The sequence below is a fragment of the Pan paniscus genome, chromosome 19 (genome assembly GCF_029289425.2).
Source record: "Pan paniscus chromosome 19, NHGRI_mPanPan1-v2.0_pri, whole genome shotgun sequence".
In the NCBI taxonomy this organism is placed as follows: domain Eukaryota; kingdom Metazoa; phylum Chordata; class Mammalia; order Primates; family Hominidae; genus Pan; species Pan paniscus.
The window spans coordinates 96,282,664-96,292,891 of NC_073268.2; positions in this window are offsets into that span (position 1 = coordinate 96,282,664).

Sequence of the window (10,228 nt, forward strand, 5' to 3'; positions counted from 1 at the left end):
CAGCTTCGGCTTGGCATCAGAGGGAGACCGTGGAAAGAGAGGGAGAGGGAGACTGTGGGGAGAGGGAGACGGAGAGGGAGACGGAGAGGGAGAGGGAGAGGGAGACGAAGACGGAGAGGGAGAGGGAGAGGGCCTGTTTCTTAATTAGATGACTAGATAAATTAGATGACCCTGAAGAGTAGAGCCCTTTAATGAAAAGGGGAAAGAAAGCATGGTGTTTTTAGGGCCTAATCTTTAAATACGCATAAAGCAGGCACAGCTGGAAGGCAGAGCACAGATCCTCCAAAATCAAAGACCCCATTTTTACACCAAATCCTGGGTCCCAGAAAGAAGAGAGCAGTGTGGGACTGGCCGGTGCAATGCTCCCACGGTACATTTCATCTCCTCACAGGGCTGAACGGTGTGATCCTCCCACGGTGCATTTCATCGCGGCGTGGGACTGGACGGTGTGATGCTCCCACGGTACATTTCACTTCCTCACAGGACTGAACGGTGTGATCCTCCCACGGTGCATTTCACCTCGGCACGGGACTGGACGGCGTGATGCTCCCACGGTACATTTCACCTCCTCACAGGACTGAACGGTGTGATCCTCCCACGGTGCATTTCATCTCGGCACGGGACTGGACGGCGTGATGCTCCCACGGTACATTTCATCTCCACACAGGACTGAACGGTGTGATCCTCCCACGGTGCATTTCATCTCGGCACGGGACTGGATGGCGTGATGCTCCCACAGTGCATTTCATTTTGTCATGGGACTGGACAGTGCAGTGCCTCCACAGTGCATTTGATTTCAGCACAGGACTGGACCGGGCAATACCCCCACAGTGCATTTCATTTTGTCATGGGACGGGATGGTGTGATGCTCCCCACAGTGCATTTCATTGTAAGGACATTCTCTGGAGGCTGGTGGGCAACCCAGAGCTCTAACTCAACAGTAGAGTAGGTTAGTTGCTGGCCACTTGCAGAGTCCAATTATTTAGAATGAGGTCTGGCACAAATAAGGTTATTTATTCCAAAGCTAGCTTGGGGAAGTGGCACAGGCATCTGTCTTGCATTTAGCTGTCCCACTTTGCTTTTGGAACAGAAAGTGGGCACTTCTAAAAGACAGGGGAGGAAGTGAGCAGGGGCAGGAGTGGGTTCATGCTAGCTCCAGTGCCTTATCTATCAGGTGGTCGAGCTTGTGACTGCTGGCACTTTTGTGGGCAGACCATTATCTCTCCAGGCCAGCCCCTGATGGGGGAGTTCCATAGCAGGCATGCTTTGGTCTGTAAATCAACTGTTAACTCTCCAGGAGTTAGATGCACTTGCCAGGGGATCTCGAGGGACTGTCTGGTGAAGGAGGGGAGAAAAGGCTAGATTTGCATACCTAAAGGGCTAAGTAGGAAGTCAGGAACTGGGAAAAGGAGAAAAAAAGAGAGGAAAAAAGTAATTAAACATCTTTTAGAAAAATAGGGGTACTCGGAAACAAAGCCAGTTATCCCAATCTGTGGTCAGCCTATCGCCCGTGGAGTCGTATCCCTTGGTGGGCTGTGTTTTCATAGCCTCTAGGTAACACAGGCACACCTCAAAATTGGGGCTTAGCCTGAGAGAGTTCTTGGCTTTGCTCAGGAAATAATTTAAGAGCAGGGCTAACCCACAGGGAGAGGCCAGAGTAGCAGTAAACAGCAGCAGGAGGAGGAGCAACAGCAGCAGGAGGAGGAGCAGCAGCAGCAGCAGGGGCAGCCACAGCTGCAACAAGGGAGCACTGGCTAGCCACAATTACACCTGGTCTTAATTATATGCTAATCGAGGGGTGGGCTATTCTGAATTTTCTAGAAAAGAAGTAGGGGAGTTCTGGAACCATATAGGATATTGCCATGGCATTTACAGGCTGTCATAGTGCCGTAAGGAAGGTCTTCATGCTGATGAGCAGTGAGGGCAACTGGAGGTCACTTTTTTTCCATCTGCTGGTTTCAGCTGTTTTTTTTCCTTTTTTATTTAAGCCTGCTTTTTTTTTTTTTTTTTTTTTTTTTTTTTTTGAGATAGGGTCTCGCGCCATTGCCCAGGCTGGATCGCAGTGGTACAATCATGCCCTACTGCAGCCTTGACCTCCTGGGCTCAAGCAATCCTCCTGCCTTAGTCTCCCAAGTACCTGGGCCCACAAGCACATGCCACCATGCTTGGCTAATTTTTTAATTTTTTGTAGAGACGGGGGTCTCACTATGTTGCCCAGGGTGGTCTCAAACTCCTGGGTTCAAGTGATCCTCCTTTTGCAGCCTCCCAAAATTCTGGGGTTATAGGGAAGAGCCACTGCACCCAGTTTGCATCCTGCTTTGACCAGCAGGGTCATTACCGGTGCTCAGAAAACAAATCCGGCTGATTTCCCACCTCATTGGTGCCCCAAACCATGCTTTTTGTCACCCCCTGTAGTAATAACCATTTTCTGTAAGCAACTGCCATCAGCCACCTCTAAAACTGTATCTCTTGCCTAGCCATTACGCAAACCACGGTCAAGTTTTCTCACAATACAGGGTCGTTTTTGGTGTCTCCGAAAAGCCAAAGAAATCGGGTAATACTGTGCAAAAGAGAGCGGAGCGTTAGACCTCAGGAGACTCTCCATGTGGCGCTTGAAACTCCACAAGGAAAGCAGAAGCCCTCCAACCAACGGTGAGTGGCATCTTTTTTTTCTGAGTTCCTTAAGGGGTTTGGGTCATTAGAAATCTCTAGATCTCTTTACATGGTACTGAATATGGCAGCGGAAGCAGGAGTGGGGCGGAGTAAAACTATACGGGAGAACAATTTTTTTTAAATGAAGTGAACAGAGGTGTCAGAGGCGTTCGAACAAGAGTGACTCCACCTTGAACAGGGTCCGGGTAAAATAAGGCTGAGGCCCACTGGGCTGCATTCCCAGGAGGTTAGGCATTCTTAGTCAGAGGATGAGATAGGAGGTTGGCACAAAATATAGGTCACAAAGACCTTGCTGATAAAACAGGATGCGATGAAGAAGCCAGCCAGAACCCACCAAAACCAGGATGGTGATGGAAGTGACCTCTGCCTGTCCTCGCTGCTCATTATATGCTAATTATAATGTGTTAGCATGCAAAATGACACTCCTACCAGCGCCATGATGGTTTACAAATGCCATGGCAATGTCAGGAAGTTACCCCGTGTGGTCTAAAAAGAGAGGGAATTGGTCGGGCGTGGTGGCTCACGCCTGTAATCCCAGCACTTTGGGAGGCCGAGGTGGGCGGATTACCTGAGGTCAGGAGTTTGAGCCCAGCCTGGCCAACAAGGTGAAACCCCTCTCTACTAAAAATACAAAAATTAGCCAGGCATGCTGGTGGACGCCTGTAATTCCAGCTACTCTGGAGGCTGAGGCAGGAGAATTGCTTGAGCCTGGGAGGCGGAGGTTGTAGTGAGCCAGGATCGTGCCACTGCACTCCAGCCTGGCCGACAGAGCAAGTCTCTGTCTCAAAAAAAAAAAAAAAAAAAAAAAGAGAAGGAATTGGCTGGGCAGTGGCTCATGCCTGTAATCCCAGCATTTTGGGAGGCCAAGGTGGGCAAATCGCTTGAGGCCAGGAGTTCGAGACCAGCCTGGCCAACGTGGTGAAACCCCGTCTCTACCAAAAATACAAAACTTAGCCAAGCATGGTGGTGCATGCCTTTAATCCCAGCTACTCGGGAGGCTGAGGCATGAGAATTGCTTCAACCCAGGAGGCGGAGCTCACAGTGAGCTGAGATTGTGCCACTGTACTCCAGCCTCGTTGACAGAGTGAGACTCTGTCCCCCCTTCCCCCCAAAAAATCCTTTCAAATCTCTTGTTAGCAGATTTTAGCTGGGCCAAACAGCTGATAATTCTTTTTGTATAAGTCCCAGACCCATCCCAAAGACAGCTCAAAGAAAGTGAAGTTTCACTAGCCACAAGTGGAGTCTAACTCACATTTCTGTTCAGCTGTATTCTCTAGGGTCTCAGCTTCTCAGCTGACCACCTGCACATAAGGGTCCAAAAGCCCTGTGTCCCAAAGACAGAAGGCAGGAAATCAAAAGCTGTTCATGGAAGGGATAAGGATCAATAAATGGAAGCCAGCAGGGACTGATTCCCTGATCAGGAGGCAAACCCAAGCCGCAGTGAGAATTTTAAATACCAGACTCCAAAATGGAGTAGCTTCCATTGTTAATCCCACATGGAATCCAAAGTGTGCAGTTTGGTTGTTTTGTTTGTTTGTTTTTGTTGTTGTTTTAATTTTTTTAAGAGATAGGGTCTCACTGAGTAGCCCAGGCTGGAGTGAAGTGGTGCAATCACAGCTCACTGCAGCCTCAACCTCATGGGCTCCAGCGAAACGCCTCATCTTGTCTTTAACCTCCAAACTGGGCTTGTGCCAAGCTCACTTTGGGAGACATTTAGTTTGTGGTTTAAACGATAATAGCCCTTCTCCAAAACTAAACAGTCATCGTAAGGCTAATGAAAGTCTACCAAGTTAGGAGGATGAGAGGAGCCTGAGTTCTGCTGATGTGTACACATAAATCTAAGATTGGCCTTTTGAGATGTCTTTTCAGGATTTTGCATTTCTTCTTCTTCTGTTTTTTGTTTTTGTTTTTGTTTTTGTTTTGAGATGGAGTTTTGCTCTTGTTGCCCAGGGTGGAGTGCAGTGGCCCGATCTCGGCTCACTGCAACCTCTGCCTCCCAGGTTCAAATGATTCTCCTGCCTCAGCCTCCAGAGTAGCTGGGATTACAGGCGTGTGCCACCATGCCCAGCTAATTTTTTATTTTTTATTTTTAGTAGAGATGGGGTTTCACCATGTTGGCCAAGATGTTTTTGATCTCCCGACCTTGTGATCTGTCTGCCTTGGCCTCCCAAAGTGCTGGGATTACAGGCGTGAGCCACTGCGCTCGGCCAGGGTTTTGCATTTCTGACAGCTGATGGGTCCACCTGGACCTGCCAATGTATCCTATGGCCTCACCCAGAAGAAGACTGTCACCCCTGTCATTGCATCTGCAACCAACCAGCAGCACTCATTCCCGGGGCCCCCAAAATATCCTTGAAAAATCCTAGCCTCCGAATTCTGGGGAGGCTGGTTTGAGTCATCATAAAACTCCAGTCTCCTGTTCAGCCAGCTCTGCATGAATTAAACTCTTTCTCTATTTCGATTCCCCTGTCTTGATAAATTGGCTCTATCTGGGAAGTGGGATAAATGAACCCACTGCACGGTTACAATAGCAGCATTCACGAGAGCCTGATGGCCATGAACAGACAAATGAATCAACAACGCACGGCGTTCACACAATGGAATATGATATGGCCACATCCAGGACGAGGCACTGACACAGGCTATGACATGGAAGAGCCTCAAAACATCATGCAGAGGGGAAGACACCAATGCAAGAGGCCACATGTTACACAACTCCACATATATGAAATGTGCAGAACAGGCAAATCCAGAGATGGAAAGCAGATTGGTGGTTGCCTTGGACTAGGAGCTGCTTAACGGGTGTGTGGTTTCTTTTTGGGTGGTAAAAATGTTTTGAAAGTAGATATAGTGGTCACACAATGTTGTATATTTACTAAATGCCACTGAATTGTGTTTTTTTGTTTGTTTATTTGACGGAGTCTCACTCTGTGACCCAGGCTGGAGTACAGTGCTATGGTCTTGGCTCACTGCAACCTCCGCATCCCAGGTTCAAGCAATTCTCCTGCCTCAGTCTCCCCAGTAGCTGGCATTACAGGCGTGCACCACCACCCCTGGCTAATTTTTTTGTATTTTTATTAGAGACGGGGTTTTGCCATGTTGCCCAGGCTGGTCTCGAGCTCCTGAGCTCAGGCAATCCTCCCAGCTCGGCCTCCCAAATTCTAGTTCTAAGATAAGAGGTGTGAGCCACCGTGCCTGGCTTGAATTGTTCATTTTATTTTATTTTATTTTATTCATCTTTTTAAGACAGAGTTTCACTCTTGTCACCCTGGCTGGAGTGCGATGGTGAGATCTTGGCTCACTACGACCTCCACCTCCGGGGTTCATGCGATTCTCCTGTCTCAGCGTCCTGAGTGGCTGGGATTACAAGCACCTGCCACCAAGCCCAGCTAATTTTCATGTTTTTTTCTTTTTTTTTCTTTTTTTTTTTTTTTGAGACAGAGTCTAGCTCTCTCGCCCAGGCTGGAGTGCAGTGGCGCGATCTTGGCTCACTGCAAGCTCCGCCTCCCGGGTTCACGCCATTCTCCTGCCTCAGCTTCCCGAGTAGCTGGGACTATAGGTGCCCGCCACCATGCCCGGCTATTTTTTGTATTTTTAGTAGAGACGGGGTTTCACCGTGTTAGCCAGGATGGTCTCAATCTCCTGACCTCGTGATCCACCCACCTCAGCCTCCCAAAGTGCTGGGATTACAGGCGTGAGCCTCCGCACCCAGCCTAATTTTTGTGTTTTTAGTAGAGATGGTTTCACCATGTTGGCCAGGCTGGTCTCGAACTTCTGACCTCAGGTGATCTGCCCACCTTGGCCTCCTAGAGTGCTGGGATTATAGGTGTGAACCACCGCACCTGGCCTGAATTGTTCATTTTAAAAATGGTAATTTTGGCTGGCCATTGTGGCTCACACCTGTAATCCCAGGCCAAGGTGGGTGGATCACTTGAGGTCGGGAGTTCAAGACCAACCTTGGCAACATGGCGAGACCTCCGTCTTTAGAAAAAATAAAATAAAATAATTAGTCAGGCATGGTGGCATGCACCTGTAATTCCAGTACTTTGAAAGACTGAGACAGGAGGCTCGCTTGAGGCCAGGTATTTGAGACCAGCCTGGGCAATATGGCAAAACCCCATCTCTACAAAAAAAAATTTTTTTTAATTAGCTGAATGTGGTGGCACATGCCTGTAATCCCAACTACTTGGGAGGCTGAGGCAGGAGGATTACTTGAGCCTAGGAGTTTGTGGCTGAAGTGAGCTATGATCACACTACTGCAGTCCAGCCTGGGCAACAGAGCAAAACCCTGTATTTTAAAAAAATTTTTTGTGGCCGGGCATGGTGGCTCACGCCTGTAATCCCAGCACTTTGGGAGGCCGAGGTGGGCGGATCATGAGGTCAGGAGATCGAGACCATCCTGGCTAACACGGCGAAACCCCATCTCTACTAAAAATACAAAAAATTAGCCGGGCGTGGTGGCGGGCGCCTGTAGTCCCAGCTACTCGGGAGGCTGAGGCAGGAGAATGGCGTGAACCCGGGAGGTGGGGCTTGCAGTGAGCCGAGATCGCGTCACTGCACTCCAGCCTGGGCGACAGAGCGAGACTCCATCTCAAAAAAAAAATTTGTAAATGGTTAATTCTATATTGTGTGAATTTCGCCTCAATATTTAAAATGAAAAAGAAAAAAGTCAATAGATGTGACTTAGCTGGGTTATATTTGAGGTGTCTAGACATCCAAGTGGAGCTGTCAGGTAGGCAGTTGTAAAACACAACAGGAGTGACCAGTTTTACCAGCTCTTATGGAAATAGCTGCTTCCTGCCATTCCCCACCCAGCCCACTGCACGCACTGTTGCGGCCCAGAGGTGGGCGTGAGGTCTCTGCTGCCACTCATCCTCATCCACAGCCAGCCACGCTGCAGAGCCACCCAGCCAGAGACGCCTACTCTGGTCTCCAGCTAGGATGTTGAGGACCTGTTTCGAATGTCTTGGAAGAAGTCCTGGAATCCTCCCAGCCCCCAGGTACAAGAGTGAACACGCATACGCTCCCTGTTTATACACCCTGACCCTTTATTTACATCCACCCGCGGCAGGGGAGTCAGGTAGAGGCCCCCTTCCTCGATCAATCTAAACTCCTGATCTTGGGGTTTTCTTGTGAGGGTCTGATTTTTATTCTTCTAGGGCCTCACGCCTCCATCTTCATCTGGTGCCAACATCATGATTTCAAGGCAAAGCTTTTCCCCAACTCCCTACATTCTATGGATGAATAAAGTGCCCAGAGGAGGCCAGACGTGGTGGCTCATGCCTGTAATCCCAGCACTTTGGGAATCCAAGGTGGGCAGATCAGTTGGGATCAGGAGTTCAAGACCAGCCTGGCCACCATGGTGAAACCCCGTCTCTACTAAAAATACAAAAATTAGCTGGGCATGGTGGCACATAGCTGTAATCCAAGCTACACGGGAGGCTGAGGCAGGAGAATCACTTGAACCTGGCAGGTGGAGGCTGCAGTGAGCTGAGGTCAAGCCACTGCACTCCAGCCTGGGTGACAGAGTGAGACTTGTCTCAAAAAAAAAAAAAAAAAGTGCCCAGAGGAGCTCTTCAGCTGGCCCAAGTCTGGCACATGTCCGTTTCTTCACTGATCACTGCCACAGGGCACAGAGCCCCTGGGTGGTGCCGTCCTGGTGCCTGCTGGCCCCTGTCCCCCAGGTCCCCCTTCTGAGTTTTTCCAGGGATACCCTAACCTAACCTGGCCGGATTACTAGAGGTGCTGCTTTATTGGCTCTGGACATGTGTATGCAGCTGCAATTCTGTGTGATACAGATGAACTGCCAGTGGGGCCCTCCTGAAGATGCCATAGTGATTAAGATACGTTTTGTTTTGTTTTGCTTGAGACAGGGTCTCCTTCTATTGCCCAGGCTGGAGTGCAGTGGTGCAACCACGGCTCACTGCAGCGTCTACCTCCTGGGCTGAAGCGATCCGCCCACCTCAGCCTCCGGAGTAGCTGGGACCACAGGCATGTTGCACCACACCCGGCTTTTTAAATTATTTTTTGTAGAGACAGGGTCTTCCTGTGTAGCCCAGGCTGGTCTCGAACTCTTGGCCTCAAGCAATCCTCCCTCTTCAGCCTCTCAATGCACTGGGGTTACAGGCGTGAGCCACTGCACCTAGCCTAAGATATGGTTTTTGACCTCAGAAAACACAGGGTCCTTCAGGGTTGTGGCTTCCTTGACTGTTTCTTTTTATTTTATTTTATTTTATTTTAGGTTCCGGGATACATGTGCAGAATGTGCAGGTTTGTTACATAAGTAGACGTGTGCCGTGGTGGTTTGCTGCACCTGTCAACCCATCACCTAGGTTTTAAGCCCCACGTGCATTAGCTATTTCTCCTGATGCTCTCCCTACACTCCCCCTACCATAGGCCCCAGTGTGTGTTGTTCCCCTCCCTGTGTCCATGTGTTCTCATTGTTCAGCTCCCACTTCTGAGTGAGAACACGCAGTGTTTGGGTTTCTGTTCCCATGTTAGTTTGCTGAGAATGATGGCTTCCAGCTTCATCCATGTCTCTGCAAAGGCCCTTCATTCCTTTCTATGGCTGCACCTTGACTATTTCTATGGCTATTTCTGTTCTTAGGGAGGCTCCTCCCATCTCCAGTGCATAATTCTGCCCCCCTCTTTTACTGGGAATGGCGGCATTTCCTTGCGTTTTCTGTAACTAGAATTCTCTGTGTGGCTGGCACAGTGTGATGAGCTGGCAAGCTTTCCCACTGTGGGGGAGGGCTTATCATGAGGTCTGCTGGAGGAAACTAAGAGAGCTGAGCCTTAGGGGCTTAAATGAACTGCCCGAGGGGAAGCTGACACCCAGTGGGGCTGTAACCCTGGTTGGAGGGTTCATGTCTGCACCTGGCCTCGGCCTGTGTTCTCACTTGCTCTGCCCAACTGGCTGTGCCTTCAGCCAGCTCATCACCAGGAGATTTGGGTTGGAGCTACTGCTCAGCCACCACGAGCTACATGACCTTGAAGGCCGATCTTTGACTGTCCGCAGGATAATCCTGAAGGTTCTCAGGCCATGGAGCTGTGAATTTCCCTTCTTTCAGTGTCTGCATCATTGGGAACCAAGCCCCTAACCAATGTTTATTCATTCACTCAACCAATATTTGTGGAATATCACAGCCCTAGGGGTGGGGACACAGCAGGGAACAAGAAAGACAAGAACTGTTGTCCTCAGTAGGTTACTGTGGAGTGGGGAGGCTGGCAGGAAGCCATGTAACTAGAATACACATTAGGTCAAGGCGGTATTCCCACAGAGAAGATGGAACAGGGAAGGGGAGTGAAGGCCAGGATGGGAGGTCTACGGACTTAAGTAGGATGATCTGGGAAGTAGCATTTGAGTAGAGTCTGGAAGGAGGGATGGGAAAGAGTGTTCCAGGCAGTGGGAACAGCAGGTGCAAAGGCCCTGGGGCAGAAGTGTGCCTGGACTGTCAAGACTGTCGGGCTGTGTGTCTGGAGCAGGTAAAAGAGAGATAAGGTCAGCAAGCACCTGATAAGCAGAGCCTCATGGTCACGCTGAGGACTCCAGGAC